Genomic DNA, 19,628 nt, shown 5'->3' on the forward strand with positions numbered 1-19,628 from the left:
CCTTATCTCTACCAGGTTAAATAAATAAATACTACTACTGCTACTACTACTACTACTACTACTACTACTACTACTACGTACACAAAAAAATATATTCCCCCACTCACAATAACACAATTGCTCAATATTTGAAACATCCACACGCATTCATTCTCCCATTCATTCACCTGTATAGCCACTCATCAAATCATCCATTTACCCACCCACCTACCAACCTAGCCATCCTAACCACTCATCTACCAATCTATACTGACTCATAAATCTAACTATAAATCCATCTACCCAACTACATTATCATCCATCTACTCCTCCAGTCACTCATTCGTCCATTAACCTAAACTCCACTTACGTGTTCATATATCAGTCCAACTTTTCGTTTGCTCACCTATCTTTTCGTCCGTCCGTCCGTCCGTCCGTCGTCCTCTTATCCGTCCGCCAGCTATTCTATTCATCCGTCCGCCCACTGACCTCATATACGTCAATAACGCACACACACACACACACACACACACACACACCTACTCATGCACATACTTAATTTACATCTCATGGTTCATCATCCAACTTCTGCTTGTCCAAGTGCTCCTCCGGTTTCCAGACATTTCGTCCACATGAGATCGTTCATTACCCTTTCGTCCACTCTTACTTTTGGTCCACACTAATCTTTTATCCATTGTATGTACAGTAGAACCCCGATTATCCGTCACCCTATTAACCGATTCCTGGATTATCCGACTATCTTTCTCTTGTTTTTTTTTTTTTTTTTTGCTACAGACACATACATAGAGTGTCTTCTTCATATGTATGAAGTACTACTATACGTTATATTAGTACCAGTACGTATTTTTTCTAGAGTATGTTATTACAAACCTTGACACTTACACAGTATGATCTGCTGTTAGAGTTGCCGTACTGTAGAATTTCTATATAAAATATATTCCATGAGTGTTAAAAGAAAACACGTCTTGCTCAGTACCGAAAAAAACGGAAATAATTGAGTGGTTCGAGGAAAGAGAAACTGTGGCTCATCTCGCATCAGAGTACGAGATTGGAGTTACAACTGTGCGCGATTTAAACAAAAATCAACAAAAGTGTATAAAGTATGTAAATCTACAACACGAGACCTGTATTATCCTTATGTTTCCGCTGACAGCCATTAGAAGGAATTTCCTTGCCCCTTAAAAACCCGTCGTTGACAACCAGACTTGAATGATGAACACAAGAACACGGAGGAAATTAAGAAATGCAAGTATTTATTAATTTAATTTACGAAACAATTTTACGGTACGGATTATCCGATTTTTTCGCTTAACCGTTCAGTCCACCCCCTTCATTACCACGGATAATAGAGGTTCTACTGTATATGTTTACGAATTTCTTACCCGCTCCCTTTTCGTGGACGAAATGTCTTTGGACAAAAAAAGGGGAGGATACGTCCTGGAACTGTTTTCACATCTCTCCAATACTAGCTTGTCCATCCTTTCATTCACCCATCCATCAATCAGTCCGTGCGCCCACTCATGCATTATACTGGTTCGTCTGTTCATCATCAACCCCATCCATCCATCCATCCGTCTGTTAATTCATCCATTCATACATTTGTTAATCCACTCATCCATATATTCTTCTGTCAATCTATCCATCCGTCTATCAATTTACCCATCCATCTATCCATCCATCCATCCATCCGTCTCTTAATTCACATCTCCATCCGTCTGTTAATTTACCCATCCATACATCTGTTAATCCACTCATCCATATACACGGTGAGCATAAATGATTGCCCTAGTTTGGGGATTTTTTTATAGACAAACCGTGAATGATACAACAATGGTACTGATATTACCAAATAAGGTATCTCTCAAAGTTTTATTTGAAATTATCCGCGCGGCGTAATTCCACTTCTTACCTGTAGAGGACCTGAGTTTACAGAGTTTACAGAAATGGCTGCTGGTGTTGAGCGTGCATTTGCAGCGTTGGAATTTCATTCCACAAGATCAGTCATAACAGTGCACCGAAATTTTCGAACAAGATTCCATAAAGATCCACCAGACTCCAAGACCATTAGACGATGGTAAATCAATTAGTGACCTCAGGATGTCTGTGTAAAGGAAAATCTCCTGGTAGGCCACGCATCCCACAAGAAACAGTTGAACGAGTGCGGGCATGCTTCCAGCGTAGTCCACAGAAATCTACACGCCACGCCAGCAGGGAGTTAACTGTACCGCAAAAAACTGTACCAAACAGATGGATTGGTCATGCGAGCAGAGACGATATGCAGTTATTGTCCTGGCCTCCACGTTCCCCTGACATAACACCCTGTGATTTTTGCCTGTGGGGATATGTTAAAGACTCTGTTTTTGTACCTCCATTACCGGCAAATCTGCCAGAGTTACGCGACCGCATCATCAACGCCATCGCTGCAATCGACATGGATACACTTCATCGTGTATGGGACGAATTGGACTACCGGCTTGATGTCTGCAGGATCACAAGGGGAGCACACATCGAGCACCTATAAGGTATGTTAAAAAACTTGGAGAGTTTCTCTATCTACTTGTATATCTAAATATTTTCTATGTTAAATCGTTAGTCCACAAATAATTTTCGTAACTAGGGCAATCATTTATGCTCACCGTGTATTCTGCTGTCAATCTACCAATCCGTCTGGTAATTTACCCATCCATCTGCCTGTTAATTTACCCATCCATCCGTCTATTAATTTACCCATCCATCCGTCTGTTAATTTAACCATTCATACGTCTGTTAATTCACTCATCCATCCATATGTTAATTTATCCACCCATCCATCTGTTAATTCACCTATCCATCCGTCTGTTAATTCACCCATCCATCCGTCTCTTCATTTACCCATTCATCTGTCTTTTAATCCATCCAACCATCCATCCATCCATCCATCCGTCTGCTAATCCACCCATCTATTTGCTATTAATCAACCCATCCATTCATTTGTATATTAATCAATCAATCCAATCCATTCGTATGTTAAACCATTCATCTTCATACAAATCCATCCATAGGTCTGTTAATCAATTCATCTGTTTGTTAATTCATCCATTTCTCCTTCTGCTAATTCATCTGTTAATCCATCCATATGTCAGTTAATCCATCCGAACATCTGTTAATCCATCCCTCGGTCCATCTGTTATTCTATCCGCCCTTCCATCTGTTAATGCATCCATCCTTCTGTTAATTAATCAATCCATATATCTATACATACATCCCTCCTTCTGTTAATCCAAACATCCATTCATCCTTCCGTCTGTGAATCCATTTATATATCCGCCCATGTCCGTCCTTCCACGCATCCATGAATTTGTTAATTGGTCCATCTACATCCTTCACCTATTTATCTATTAGCATAACTACCGAGGAATGAGATTAGTCTTAATTTCAGACGTAACGTCAACTCTTAATTTATTCGAAACTCCAAGTCTGACTTCAGTTGTTACCAGAGGATAAGACGCTTCATTGTTCAAATGTGGACATGTTGAACAATTCTACACACCACAAAAACTATAAATAAATTTAAAAATACAATGTTAAATTAAGCGTCAATAAACGATAATTTTCTAAAAAAAATTGAAATAATTTTCCAAATTATACAATAATTATATCATACGTAAAGAATTTAGACATATCGCATTATAAAACACTGAAGAAATAAAAATAATAGTAGGTTAAATCACTCATAATTAAATGTTATACAGAGTGATTTATATAGAACTGACATATTTCTTTCATTAATTGTTTCAAAACGAATTGTGCTGGCGACAATTTATTATACCTAAAATGTAGAGGAATTTTGGGAGATTATTTACCTCTATAGCAAATGTTGAAAATGTCCTCCATCCTGCATAAGGCATAACTCAACACGTCGTTCCATGTTACTGGCCACTCGTTGGAGGACTCTGTTGTCAATAGCTTGAATCTCCTGTGTGATGTTGTGCTTCAGATCGCCCAATGTCTGGGGACATGTGGCGTAAACCCTGTCTTTTAAGTAACCCCATAGAAAGAAGTCCGGCGTTGTCAAATCCGGAGATCTCGATGGCCACAGGTTCCTGGAAATTATTCGGTCGTCAAAGAAACAACCGTAACACTATATGGCTTTAGGCCTGCACTTTTCGCAGCTCTCTGACACATTGAGTAGGTGTACCCTGTCTCCTGCGACAAACGTCTTAATGATTTTTTGGGTGACTGCTCCAGTCGTGCTCTTACGTCAACAACAACCGTGGGAAGCCTAGATGAACGATTCTCCCTTTTCACTCACCAGAGATCCAGTTGTTTCCAATTTGTTTACCAGTCCCAGTATTGTGTTTCTTTTGGAGGATTGTGAACACCAAATTCTCTCTGGTATGCCCTTTGAGTAGCTGTAATTGAATTCGTAATCCAGTATTGCTTCACAAGGAAGAGTCGTTGATTTAATGCGTACTGCATTTTCACGTTGACACAAAATGTCGAAAACAGTTGCCAACAATAGGAATAAAACATAAACATCTGCGCATCTAGTGCTGCCAACAATAGGAATAAAACATAAACATCTGCGCATCTAGTGACAAGGAATCGAAACTCCAGAATATTCTGCTTAATTTGGTGCTAAAATTGGGTCAGTGCTGCCAACAATAGGAATAAAACATAAACATCTGCGCATCTAGTGACAAGGAATTGAAACTCCAAAACATTCTGCTTAATTTGGTGCTAAAATTGGGTCATTGAATGAATTTCCAACGGAATAATTAAAGAAAGAAATGTGTCAGTTCTATATAAATCACTCTGTATAATATCAATAATATCACACAATACTACTCTTTCTGAAATATTATATGAAATTAGTCTGTTTATACAAGCTGAAATATGAGCATATTGTGACACCCGAACAACGGAAAATATTTCCATGTATCTAGAAGTTTAGAATGAAGCTTTGACAAAAATTCCTGCCAACTTTGATATGAATAAATGGATGAGAATATAGACCTGATGACAGTGGCTGTGAGGGTTCATAAAATATTCGAACCAAGCAGTCTGAAGTGCATAGTTGTTTCTGTAACACAAGATCGTTTTGTAATGGAGAACGCGTCACGCTACCTAGTTTGTGTTTCTCTTTAATAATATTTTACACTCGTAAAAGTGTAACAGTTCTCGGCTATGAAGTTGTACTTTTACTGCCATCCGACGCCATGAAAATGTAAGGCGCCAAGACAGTCTTTTGACGTAAGACGAATATGAAACTTTAATGACAGCATCTGCGGACGAATTGAAATATATGCACCATAAATTCAACTGAGCATTTGTGCAGTACGAAAAGAATCTGTTACAGTACTTACGACATAAACCATCAATAGGAATTGACAGAAGTAATACAGAATAGGTTTATTAATGTTTATGATAGCTATTTTCTTGGTTCAGCTGTTGTTTTCCCCCACTTTTAAAATAGAGGAGTAATTTACGAAATGGTACTTACTTACTTACAAATGGTTTTAAGGAACCCGAAGGTTCATTGCCGCCCTCACATAAGCCCGCCATTGGTCCCTATCCTGTGCAAGATTAATCCATTCTCTATCATCATATCCCACCTCCCTCAAATCCATTTTAATATTATCCTCCCATCTACGTCTCGGCCTCCCCAAAGGTCTTTTTCCCTCCGGTCTCCCAACTAACACTCTATATGCATTTCTGGATTCGCCCATACGTGCTACATGCCCTGCCCATCTCAAACGTCTGGATTTAATGTTCTAATTATGCCAGGTGAAGAATACAATGCGTGCAGTTCTGCGTTGTGTAACTTTCTCCATTCTCCTGTAACTTCATCCCGCTTAGCCCCAAATATTTTCCTAAGTACCTTAGTTTTCAAACACCCTGAACCTATATTCCTCTCTCAGAGTGAGAGTCCAAGTTTCAGAACCATACAGAACAACCGGTAATATAACTGTTTTATAAATTCTGACTTTCAGATTTTTTGACAGCAAACTAGATGATAAAAGCTTCTCAACCGAATAATAACACGCATTTCCCATATTTATTCTGCATTTAATTTCCTCCCGAGTGTCATTTATATTTGTTACTGTTGCTCCAAGATATTTGAATTTTTCCACCCCTTCGAAGGATAAATCTCCAATTTTTATATTTCCATTTCGTACAATATTCTCGTCACGAGACATAATCATATACTTTGTCTTTTCGGGATTTACTTCCAAACCGATCGCTTTACTTGCTTCAAGTAAAATTTCCGTGTTTTCCCTAATCGTTTGCGGGTTTTCTCCTAACATATTCACGTCATCCGCATAGACAAGAAGCTGATGTAACCCGTTCAATTCCAAACCCTGCCTGTTATCCTCAACTTTCCTAATTGCATATTCTAGAGCGAAATTAAAAAGTAAAGGTGATAGTGCATCTCCCTGCTTTAGCCCTCAGTGAATTGGAAAAGCATCAGATAGAAACTGACCTATACGGACTCTGCTGTAAGTTTCACTGAGACACATTTTAATTAATCGAACTAGTTTCTTGGGAATACCAAAGTCAATAAGAATATCATATAATACTTCCTCTTAACCGAGTCATACGCCTTTTTGAAATCTATGAATAACTGATGTACTGTACCCTTATACTCCCATTTTTTCTCCATTATCTGTCGAATACAAAAAAATCTGATAAATAGTTGATTTATTACGCCTAAAACCGCACTGATGATCCCCAATAATTTCATCTACGTACGGAGTTAATCTTCTCAAAAGAATAACAGTAGTGGTACAAAATTATATTTCTATTTAGTAACCGCCGTTTGATGGTTTCCTCTAGCGTTAATTCCTTGAACTAAACATTTACTGTTTTACTAATAAACTTATACCTACATAATTTTTGTACGAGACTTCCGCAAAATTGGGATAGAAAACGTTACTAATAAACCATGCATAAGCGATGGATGTGTAGGGAGTATATAACTATGAGCGTATTCCGAATCTCAGCGCTGAGCAATCTGATGGCATCACGGTGTTCCGAATTTCAACGATGACGTCACTGATGCTCCACCGGTGTCGCACCGGTTCCTTCAGCTTGCAGAGGTGGTGGCAGTCTCCATCTGCCGCAATCAGTGAATCTGATTGGTTCTTGTATAGGGCGGGAATTATGAGACGAATGACATCGTGCACTGTTGTGTCATGGCGGTGTGTTCTGCTGTATTGTTTGTAATGAGCACAACGTAAAAACAATACATGTATGTTAATGGCTTATGAGCGAACATGTCAACGGACCAGTTATTACTACTGGCTCAAGAAATAAATTGTTTATGCTCTCGTTTCTTTGAACGAGATGACTGTCCGGAAATTCGTAAAATCTTGCTAGGGTAGCACAGGCGACAACTTGTACAGCCGCCATGTTAGCCATCCAACCTTCCACAAGTTTTGAATAATTTCAAGGAAAAATTGTTCCGGAGCCGGGTATCGATCCCGGGACCCTTCGCTTAGCGCGCGAACGCTCTACCGACCGAACTGGGGTAGCTCAGTCGGTAGAGCGTTCGTGAGCTAAGCGAAGGTTCCCGGGATCGATACCCGGCTCCAGAACGATTTTTCCTTGACATTATTCAAACCTGCTTTACAGGGAGCTACTACCTGAAAGCCAGATTTGTATTCCACAAGTTTTGTTCCTATTTCGCTGCAGCGTGACGTCATTGTTGTCCATCGGTCCAGTGAGATTCGGAATATGCTGTATAATGGGAATTGATTTGTTGTAGTTATATACAGGAAACACCATGTTTAATCGTTGTATACAGAGAAAAAAAATGGCTGTCTCTCTAGCAGCTGTTCGATCGATTGTCATTTTATGATAGTTACCTTCTAACCACAGAACGACAAATCGAAGACACAGAATAATTAGAATAATATTGCTGTAGCTGTACTCTTTGACCAAAATAGATCGTCGTAATCGATAAGGTCCAGTTGTATAAGTATACATAGAGTCCTTAAGAATTTGTAGACAAACACTTTCAATATCATGCTGCAGTATACCTAGAGACTTCAAATAATTTTATTAGTATATTTAAAACAACTTCCCCGAGCTCCGAAAAAGAAGGCCCTTTACCTCCCTTGCATGTACTTATTGATATTGATATTGATATTGATATTGATATATATTTCTCAAAAAGAATCTTCGGTCCTGCTGGCCCTTCACATTTCTGTATTCGGGCCAGCATTCCCTTACTTGCACTATTTACAATTTTAAACAAGACGTGTATTGATCCTTGAAGCCTGTTCTTGCCATGTCGTTGATGTCCCTTCATTTTCACTTGACCATCATTTTACTTTATCCACTACTTCCCTTCTCTTCTTCTCAGATCCCTTAAAAAATTCTAAAAATAATTTCTAAAATTAATTAATATTTCTTCCCTCCAAACTAATTTCATATTTTTAAATAACAATGCACATAACTTATTAATATAAAAGACCTAACCCTTGTTGACTATTTCACTACAAACTTGAACTAATAATATATTCACTGACTAAACACTTCTCCACCACACATTAGCGCTCGTATCCTGGCAACATTGTTTTCACTTTCTTTTAACACAATTTAACACTGGAACAAAGAACTACAGTTCACCTCCATTTACCATTCCTAGCTAACCTACTATTATTTCAACCCACTGATGCACCATTTCCTCAGATTATAGACAGGTTTTTGTCCACTATTGCCCCCTCTTTTCTCACTCCTGGCACGCTTTACACACTCACTACTTCCTCTTCTATTCCCCGCACTTGTTTCGCTTTCTCGTTCACCCGTCGCATGTACTTATAGGTATACAGGATGAATCAAAAGTCTCGAACCATATAAATATCTTCCATATGCTTGATTTTCGATTATTATAGGTGCTCTACCAGTCACACATAAGATTCTAGCACTCAGCTATCTCAAAAGCCGCCATTTTAAATGCAACTTTGAAATTTTAAATGGAAAGGGAGTCATGTAGGTACTCAGAATCATGTGAAATTTTCTGAGAAAAACAATGGTACAATCCGTTTGGTAGGATGAAGAGAAAATTGAGAAAATGGAACATTTAAAGAACCGTATCATTGAAGCTTGTGCTAAAGTCACTCCGGAAATGCTACAAAATGTTCTATCCATATTCCCAATTTCCTCTTCATATATCAAGCTCTTATATAACCCCAAAATAAAAAAAAATCAAAGGGTGTTGAATCTGGAGACCTGGCCGGCCATTCTACTGGTTCACGTCGACCAATCCAATGTCCAGAGAACTGTTCGTCTAGTTTGCTGCAAAATTTCTGTGGCTTAACCTACCAGAATGAAGAATGATATCAATTCTTTCTTTTTTCGATAATGCCATCACGAAAATCAAGAAATTTGTCATAGGAAAGCTTCAAATAATCACAACAATGCATTGAAACTGTCACAGGTTAACCAAACAGTAAAGCAGGAAAAATTAATTACAAGAATTGCATAAAAACACCTTTTTCCAAGCATCCTTAGTACCTTCCCATGTTACAAAATATCTGTAGATGCAGCAACTAATGTTTGTGTCATTATTAACAGTTATCTTTAAATAACTTGAACACGATTAGAGACATGTCAAAACGGATTGCACTATTGTTTTTCTCAGAAAATTTCACAAATACTGGTGACACAAATAGTAATCGAAAATCAAGCATATGGAAGATATTTATGTGGTTCCAGACTTTTGATTCACTCTGTATTATAACTCTCACTGAAGTGAGGGATGCATGGACGGTAAATTGCCTCTTTTTTGTCGCTCACTTGCGTTACCTGTTGTATGTTATTTATTTATTTATTTATTTATTTATTTATTTAACCTGGTAGAGATGAGGACATGAGGCCTTCTCTTCCTCTCTACCAGGGGATTACAACTACAATATTAAGAACACAATTACAATTATAATTACAATTAATATTGAATTTACAAATACAATAAAAATCAAATTACTGAAAGATTAACAGACTAATAAAAGCTAGACAGTTCATTGTAAAAATTAAGAAGAGAGAATTTCTTTTTAATTAACTAAGTAAAAATTAAACCTACTCTACGCAGTAAGAAAATGCTTAATAAGTTTGCTTTTGAACGCTACTAAATTCCGACAGTCTCTGATGTCACTGGGTAGGGTATTCCACAAGCGCGAAAGCGAGATTGTGTATGATGATGAATACGATGATGTCTTATGTGTTGGTATGGCTAGTATGAGGCTATTTTGCGTGCGTGTGAAGGGATTATGATATGATGACAATTAACTGAAACGGGAGGCAAGGTAGGTAGATGAAGAGGTGTGAAGGACTTGGAAAAGGAGAACAAGAGAATGAAAATTTCTACGTTCGTTAAGCCGTAGCCAGTTTAGATTTTGGAAGGATGGGGTAATGTGGTCAGCTCGACGGACATCGCAGACGAAGCGAACACAAGAATTATGAACACGTTGTAATCTTTGCGACTGGTTGACATTGAGGTCGGTCAGTAGAGAATCACAATAATCGAAGTGGGGCATTACTAGTGTTTCTACTAGTATTTTCTTGAGTGATAGCGGGAGGAATTTTCGAATGCTGTTTAAGGAATGTAGTATGGAAAGCACTTTTTTTGATAATATGGGTTACTTGAATATTAAAGTTTAAATGCATGTCAAAGTAAACTCCAAGGTTTTTAACATAGGAAGCAAAAGGGATTATTGTGTCGTTTAACTTGACTGGAAGAACAGGAGTAATGTTGCATAATAGAGGTTGATGTCCCACTAGGATTGCTTGTGATTTTCTTGCATTGAGAGTCAAACCAGATATAGATTCAAGGTCCTCGTTAAGAGATGTTAGTTCTAAACTTGCCTTGTACAATTAAAAATTCATTCAAAACATTTATGTTGGTCGAAAACCAATATGCTATAAGTGCCCTTTAAAATTTTCACTATATTTACTTAATAACAGTAATCTTTCAGTTGTTATCCTTAACAACACGCTAATCCCTTATTCATCTGTCGTAAAAAATCTTGGCTTCTTTTTTGATAATAATCTAAGTTGGAATTTTCAAGTTAAAGAAACGATAAAAAAAATCTGTTCCTCCTTTCACTCTTTGAGTCGCTTGAGAAACTTCTTGCCCCAGCAACTAAAACTTACCCTAGTACAAACCCTAGTAATGCCGCACTTCGATTATTGTGACGTTTTGTTAAGTGATCTAAGTTCTGAACTGTCAGTCAAGTTACAGCGAGCTCAGAATATGTGCATCAGATACGTGTGCAACATCCGACGAAATGATCACATATCACCGTCCTTCGCAAGTCTCTCGTGGCTCCGACTTAAAGAACGCAGAACTTTACACTCTTTGTCTTTACTCTTTCGAATTCTGCACACCTCAACACCAAATTACCTTTCGTCTCGTTTCTCTTATCTATACTCTAACCACGACGTAAATACCAGATCACTTATCTGTGGCACGCTAAATATACCTCTTCATAGAACATCTTGTTATTCCTCATCTTTTACAATATCCACCTCGCGTCAATGGAATTCCTTGTCACAAAGTATTAAGGGGCTGCAAGACAACAAACACCTTTAAGAACAGCTTAAAAGATAACCTTATTAGCATTTCACTCCAATCATACTGATTTAAAATATTACAGACTACACTGTTGCTTTTTTTCTTTAGACATCATCCTGATCGTGCTGCATTTTCAAAATTGTCTCATAATAATCTCTTTCTATTATCTAATATAATTTGAAATATATTAACATTCTATGTATTTTAGTTTAATTCTGCTACACAGTTTATTTCAGTGTTTAATTAATAGTTCATAGTATTTTGTTGTTTAATTCGTAAATAACTCTTGTATATATGTAACTCTCATCTAAATCAAATTGTTGAATTCTTTGTAAGTTCATGCATATGTATATACACTTTTTGCTGGTTGTGTGGAAGAGAAGGCCTTACGGCCTTAACTCTGCCAGCTAAAATAAATCATTATTATTATTATTATTATTATTATTATTATTATATTTGTCTGATTTAATGAAATTGATTAGGACGAAATTAATTTGGCTATCCTCGTAAATAAATTGCTTAACATTTTCAATATTTTGTCGTTTCTACTTGTAATGTTTCGAAAATAAACTCATTAATCTCTTTTCTTCTGCGTCTCTCTGCTGCCTTATAACCTCGGGGAGTCTTCATCTATGCTTTCCATGACTTAGGCCAGCGATGGGCGTTTGAGTGCATGTGCCCTCCGTGCGCGGGAATTCCAAGTGCAGCGCTGTAGTGTGCCAGCAGCTATAACAGATCTTACAGCTTTTAAATGAGCTAAATTTAGGACTTCAGGGAAAAGAAATTCTTAACACACAATGTGCAGATAGAATTGCAGCTTTTAAGGAGAAATTGCTGTTATGGATACGTCAAATGCAAAAGGGCGAAATATATCATTTCCCATCCTTATCTAAGCGCATAGAATTTTGAACAATGAAAATTTCGAAATGTACGCATGTATTCTATCCGGTTTATTAGAGGTTCCACGATTTAGATTGCTTGGAAATGGATTTGCGTATTTTTGCTACATGTTCTGATTCCAACTGATTATCAGTGGCGTAGCATGAAATTTTGAGTAGGGGAAGCTAACTCAAGTTGTCTTTCATGCAATGTGAGAAAACGTATTACAAAAATACAGTCTTAAAATAAATAGTAGTCAATTTCAAGTCAGCAGTCGAAGATTGGTTGGAACATCGTAAGTAACACCAATAAGGCATGACCTCAAATGATACGTAATAAAATATGATTTCACGGTTTACACATATCTCTTAACAAATAGACACGTATACGTATAACATTAGCTCACTCCCTGTCATACTTAGAGAAATCACAATATTAGTATCATTACGTAAGTATGCGTCTGTCTTTCGGTTGTGTCCTTCATTGACAGCAAGGGAGTCGGTCATTTGTTTTTTAAACCACACTTTTGTTCGTAAGTCAGTTTTGATAGTACAATTGTCCTAAAAAAATTCAAGTAAATTAGTGTCAGGAACTTATTTCGCTCATTATTTATTATATCAGCCACAATGCACACTAACACTTCAACTGAACACAACTAGACGAAAAGGGTTAACGCTGAAACTACTTATTTTAAATGTTAAAGCTAGCTTCTTTGCGAGCCTTGCGAGTAGGGTAGCTTAGGAAGGGATGGAAAATCTGCGGGGTGGATTACACAGAAGAAACCGGTCTGCTTGGAAGCTGGTGAGTGCAGGCTTCTTGTTTACTGCTGCATCACAAATCATCCTGAGCTGCCGCATCACAATATTTAATGCGTAAATATAAATTCTATTAAAACTAATAAATAATTTTCTTCATAAACTGCAGGTTTATTATGAAATTATTATTAACTGGGGAAGCTAAGCTTTTTAGCTTACATTGACGCTACGCCACTGCTGATTATTGATAACGTCCCCCCTTCATTATAGTGTGAATTGATTGACCTGCGATGTGATCGAGAGATGCGAGCGAAATATGATTCAAGGTCGAGTCTTATACAGTTTTATGACGGATTCCCAAGAGGACGCTTTCCAAATCTGCATAAGCTGTGTGAGAAAGTTTTGTGTTTATTTGGTTCCACTTATAGATGTCAACAGTTATTTTCTATTACGAAAATAAACAAATCTTAAACAAGAAATGATGGGCTTTTAACGGCAGATCTTTGCATAGCTTGTGCTAATACAGTTTCTCCAAATCTTGAGAAATTGAGTAATGTGAATTAATGTGCAATAGACATGTTTTGTTTTGTGTTTAAGGAAGTGTTTTATTACTTTGTGTTCTTACTTAGCTTGGTAGAATAACATTTTCTTTTGAAACATACAGTACGTACCGCAACTTGAATAAACCGGTTTTCGTGCACACTATAAGCACACTTCTCTCGTAGTACACCGTGCAAGCACAGAGTGCATAATTCTGCCCAACCCTGATTTAGGCCTTTTGATATCATCGTTTTCTCTCTTGCTCTTTTACTCATTTGATGTCTACCCATTGACCTGACTTCCAGTATTTATTCATTAATGTCAAGTTTAAAAAATCTAATATTGAGTTACCACTAATGCATTATTGCTTGACGTACTCTTGGGAATTCAATTTATATCTCTTAAACTATTAATTAAATTGGAAAGTAGTTTTATAATAAAATGATTTTATTTCGAAGACGTAAAGTAATTTAGTCTATAAATTATTAACTATTATATAAGTTAAAATATAGACTTCAAGTCGGAAAAATTATTTATGCTGAACACAAGTTCCGTACTGTGGTCGAGTGTCCTAGATCTTCGGTCCGTCACGAAGGAGTTCCATGTTCGAGTCCCGATCAGGTTTGGGATTTTCATTGAAAAATGCATAGATATTTGAGACGAACAAGATTGCAGATGGGATTCTCTCCATGTTGAGCATCAACATTATTTCGTCCAATCCGCATTTTGGTATCATTATTGTCTTAACATTCCCTAAAGCGCGAGGAGAGGGGGCTGGTAATAGGGACGAATGGGTTTGTCTTCTGGAAACTTGGATACTAAGCGAAAATTTGTTTTTATTTATACGTAGGAGGGGCTAGCGCCGTAGCATATTTATCAATCTTTAATGTGGAAATGATTGATTTCGAATAGACGCTTTCCTGTATACACAGAGTGGAAGTGAAGTAACTCAGCAGATTGAAGTAGGTAGTAGGCAAAGTGAGTACAAATTAAAATTATAAAACAAAAATGTTTCTAGCCACTACCATAAGAGCCAGGCTTGTGTACGCTGTGGTCTTGGCCAATAATATAACATAAAATTTACAAGGACAGTTTTACTAAATACAGTAAGTAACTTAATTCAAACCAATAAATAACACACAAGAATAAAAAAAAAGAAGAAAGAGAAAAAACACATTTAATATAAATTGGCAATCACACAGAAGCCAGTGATATTCAATAAAAACATGAATATAGTCGACTGAATTAAAAAGGTAAAAAATACACACATTTGTTAATATTATGTATATCATGAATAATTTTATAAATTTCATTTTTAAAGGGTTCGATTTTAAAATGTTGTAAATTTTGAAAATGGTTTGTAATTTTATTATAAAGTATTGGGCCGAAACTAGCACCATCTTTAAGTGCTGAACTTGTATGACATTTAGGCTCAATTAATGGGAAAGTAGACTTTTGTCTTAAAGTACGATATTCATGTAGATTAGATTTAAGTTTTATTTGATTTCTGTGGAAGTAAGTTAGTAAACTATATTTATAAATTTCTTCAATAGTTAATATTTTAAAATCTGCATAAATTAAATTTATATTGTCAGACTCCAAAGCAGCTATTCTATCAATCGTCTCTAAACACACACCTTCATCTCAAACAGCAGAAATAACTAAAATGCTCTCTCAATTAATATCACTCAATAAAAGAATTGTATTCCAATGGATACCATCCCATTGTGGAATCCTGGGAAACGAGAATGCGGATGCTTTAGCAAAGAAGGGCAGCATTGCTACTTACAGACCTGTTACTAAATCTACGTATTACTCTGTGAAAAGATTTATTAAATCTACATACTTAGACTTCAACAAACAAAATTTGCTAACACAATCTCAAGGGAAAAAATGGAACTCTCTGCATCAAAATCCACAGTTAATTCCCAATTTACCACGAAAATCGTCTGTAGCTGCATTTAGATTGGCAACAGGCCATGATTGTTTGGCTAAACAATTGGAATATATCAGTCCCCATTGTGCAACTCAAACCAAGAAATGGATTCGGAACACCTCAAAATCTGTGCTTCATTGGCTGGTCATGATAATATCTTTGAAAAATATTGGAGTGCAAGAGGTCAAATGACTTTATTGTCAAACGCCTGGCATTAGAAAACAACAACAAATTAAATTTGTTGGATAATCCACATTTTTGATTAGAAAAAAGTACGGTACGATTATTTAGTCCTGACAGTCGCCGATAATGTACGCCTGGGTCAGGCGAGTCCATTTACGCTAAGGTATGTTCAGGTTTGTGTTTCGCCTGCAGTCAGAGCGATCGGATGTCACGCATGCGGTATAGCGTTGTTTCCAGTACAGTTAAGCTGTACTGCATTCCTTTATCGACCGCTCGCCCTTATCTCTACTTCGGAACTCTCCCCACTATTCCTATTACTTCCCCTCTTTCGCGTCGGTGAGCTGTCAGGACTAAATAATCGATCTGTAATGGAGTAATGACTTGCAGTGTCGGGGTTTGGTTGTAAGAGTGGGGGGGGGGGGGAAAATTCGCAATTCTTGCTCGGATCTTCCCCTCAAAGGAGACCGTACTCTCCTCGCAGGGATCTTTCGTGAAATTTGTAAGTACACACTGTGGCTTTTCCTGTAGGAAGCTATTTCACATACAGTATTCAGTTGTTACAGCGCTACTAGCGGCGGAATCAGGAACTGAAGCACATAGCCACCAAAACTTTAGAGTGCACCATCTCACTTACAAAGGAAAATCAGTGACATCAGTGGAAAGCAATAACCGTCTGAAATCAGGATAAGTTAATTAATCATTTCGGAGAACATTGCATCTGTACTATTACGCTACTTTGAGATACAAGATTAATACAGGGACATCATTTTATTTTTACTTCAATTTTTATTGTATCCGAGTTTTTTAATGTACTTCACTCCCACCCTCCACACAGATCCAAGACCGCAAATATAGTCATAATAGCCTTACGGTAATAGTAAACAGTACGTTCCAAAAATATGTTCGCGTTTTCCAGTGACGAAAGAGCTTTCAATATTGCATCATTTTCCATTTGCCTACGTCGCATCCCGGTTTCCTCCACCTGCTTCTATTCGCCTCTCTGTAAATGCTAGTGGCTGGGCTGTCTTAGCTCATTTCTGAGAACATTAATTTCTGTTAGGAATTGGACGTGTACGCAATATTATACCCATACAATTGTTTAAAATAACTTAAATAAAAGGGCTTCGTTAAGTAATTAACTGTCACGTGATTTCCTCCCTTTCTACGACGCTGCGACGTAACCACTTGGACGGAGAGTAGATAGCATGTCTGATAGTGATGGGCGAAGTTGTTCTTTTCCCGGAACAGTTCCGACTGTTCCGGTTCCGAAAAAATACTATGTTCCAAATAACAGTCACCAGTGGTGATGAGTCGGAGTCGTTGAGTCGTTCAAACGAACGGTACAGTATCCTCCCTCTTCACCATGCTGCTCACACTGGAGCACTCATAGGCATGACATAGTACACATTCTTATCTATAGATGGCACTGCAATGCACATTCGAATCGATTTTGGAAAATTGCTGTGCATGCGGACAGAACCCATGATCTAGGACAGAACTCAAAAGCTTAATGTTAGTAATTACACAGCTGTTGACTACAAGGACAGAATACAACACTTTGTTTTCGTACATGGTAGCCAACTAAAAAAAAAAAAACATAACATTTAAAACATATGGTATGTAATTTCTGTTCTCTCTATTACATAATAAAAAAAAACAAATCATTAATTTTTATTTTTACTTTTCTTAATGCACAGTAATAATAATAATAATAATAATAATAATAATAATAATAATAATAATAATAATAATAATAATAATAATATATATATTACAATTTCATAAATAAAAAATATATATATATTGGCAGTACTGAAACCTGGAAACCCCGCAGTGGGTTAGTAAAATGTTGGAATCGCATCTTTACCAAAGTGTAATTTAAACTTCGCATTAAACCTCGCTCTCCAAATCAGTACTTATTTGGGTAGTTTCCAACAAATAATGCTACAACATTTTTGTCGTTCTTTGATAACAGAGAAGATAACACAAAAACTTGTGCTTGTCAGACTTAACCTCAACAAACGACATACAGACATTGTAACTAAACCACTCATTACCATTTACGACTTTAACCTTTGTATAAAATCAGCTGATCAATGAATTAATAATAGTATGCGTACTTTATGACTTTGTAGAAAGTTTATAAAACATAATTAGTCAACTAATGGTGAAATAAACCATAAAGCGGGAATGAATATTACAGATTATTAAATACTTACTATAACATTACAGATGATTGGCCAGTCTTACAAATGTTGATATTAAAGTTCGCGCCACCGCAAGGATTTCAATTTCCATGCGCCCCCCTCCAACCACGTGAGAGTTTCAAGTACCAACTTCATCTAACGAAGTTCCAAGTATAACATAAAGAACAACGAGAACAGTGTAACTGCAGCTATCGGTTCATCGGAACAAGCTCCGACGTTCCGACTGTGCTGTTATTTCGGAGTCGGAACATACTTTGCGCAACGCGGTACTGCGAGCCCGCAACAGCTGGGCAAGTGAGCAGCTCGGAGTCGGAACACTGTTATTTCGGAACAGGAGGTTCCGACCTACTGTTCATTTTTGCAACAGTTCCGAGACCGGAACAGTTCCAAAATAACTGTTGTGTTATTTTTTACCCATCTCTAGAGTAATTTTATCTTTTCGGATCGGGCAGAAGTGAAGATTGAATTTACAGTACGTAAGGTCTCTTTTATAGAGTAGGTACAGAATTATTTCAACATGAGTTACTGATACGAAGTACGAACCTGGTAACTGGAATTACGTACAATAGTCTACAGTGCGATAATATGCACATTAGAACTGAAGCCTGTATCGAAATGAGCGGCCACCATTTTCAAAAATGTGTTTAAATATCCTTATTATGATTATTTTTCAATTTAACTTCATTCTCTATAGTGCACGCTAATGTGCTGTAGACAGCATAATATACACTGCATAATGAATACGTCCGCATGGAAAGCTCAGTTCATGAGTAAAAACACTTATTGTTAATACTGTACTGCATTTTGATTAAACAAAAACCTAATGAAAATTATCAAACTCAAAATCGCGATATTTCCTAGTTTACGTAAATGGATGAACTACTTTTCTTCCCTCCTATGCCTAGTAAAGTGATTTGTTTGTGTATTACGCCAGTATCATCGATCTCCAGTCGTGGAAGGGGGAGCAAACGGTGTTTCCGGTTCTCAATCGCTAATCCAAAGGTATAGCCAGGTTAATATTAAAAATGTTAGTAAAAATAAAATGATGTCCCTGTAGTATTAGACTTTATTAACTGCATTGAGGCACTGATAACGACTGTATACGCGGTTGATTAATAGTTTTCACAAACAGCTCGTAGAAGATATGATGGTGACTGCCGATATATGTATTTATATAGGAAGGTATAAATTAAAAGAAATCGCTCACTTACGTATGAAAACGTCACGTCTTTGACAAATGTGTGTAGTTAAGTTGTCCTTTGGGAGATGCGGACGCACAACAGGTTCAGGGTTAGAGCGCCATTCAGTTCACCCTGTCGATTGACAGGAATGATTGATAGCATATTTTTTTTTCGCTTTATTTTCAAGCGAAAGACCCGAGGTGTCCAATGTGAAAAACGACTCCCACAACGATTCTGAATAAGATAAACCTCTCCCGACTTGTTACTGGTGGTCAAGTTTATAGTCTTCCATCAGTTTATCTCTCTTTTTCCCATTTCACCTGTATTAACTGTAAAAATTACATTATATAGGTCTACTTTATTCGTCTTGCTACTTTCATTGTTCCTATT

This window comes from Periplaneta americana, chromosome 14, assembly GCF_040183065.1.
Source record: "Periplaneta americana isolate PAMFEO1 chromosome 14, P.americana_PAMFEO1_priV1, whole genome shotgun sequence".
Taxonomy (NCBI): domain Eukaryota; kingdom Metazoa; phylum Arthropoda; class Insecta; order Blattodea; family Blattidae; genus Periplaneta; species Periplaneta americana.